Below are 465 nucleotides of genomic sequence, written 5' to 3'. Positions count from 1 at the left end.
GGGTTTGGGTCAGGTGTGTAGATAAAGAGACGCTGGAGGCTTGGGGGGTCAGAGGTCAGGAAGCAGACGGTCGCTGATGGTTTGATGAGATGCTGCAGTCTTCTCACTCCGTCTGTAGGAGGGATGCTGCAGTCCCTGTTGCTACGGTAACGCTGACGAGAGGCCCACTTCCCTCCACAATGGGTGGTTGTGTAACAGCCAGATGAACAGCAGTGACCTTCAGACGTTCTGTAACGTTTATTTGCTCTGGCTGCTTGTTCTCAAATGTAAAAATATAAAACGTGTTGTGTTTCCTGAGCTCTGCTGTGACCGTCTGCAACGGTTGGTTCTACAGTTAATTCTGTCCACTGCTTTGTGACTTTTTTATTATAAATTTAACAAGTAAAATGGGATAATACAAACATTTGGTTGTTTCAGTTCAGTTTTGTAGAGTTCACTTGTTAATTGTAACAAAAAATATATATT

Source organism: Austrofundulus limnaeus, unplaced genomic scaffold (assembly GCF_001266775.1).
Source record: "Austrofundulus limnaeus strain Quisiro unplaced genomic scaffold, Austrofundulus_limnaeus-1.0 Scaffold2288, whole genome shotgun sequence".
In the NCBI taxonomy this organism is placed as follows: domain Eukaryota; kingdom Metazoa; phylum Chordata; class Actinopteri; order Cyprinodontiformes; family Rivulidae; genus Austrofundulus; species Austrofundulus limnaeus.
The sequence above is the reverse complement of the archived record's forward strand: the minus strand, read 5'-3'. Positions refer to the sequence as shown.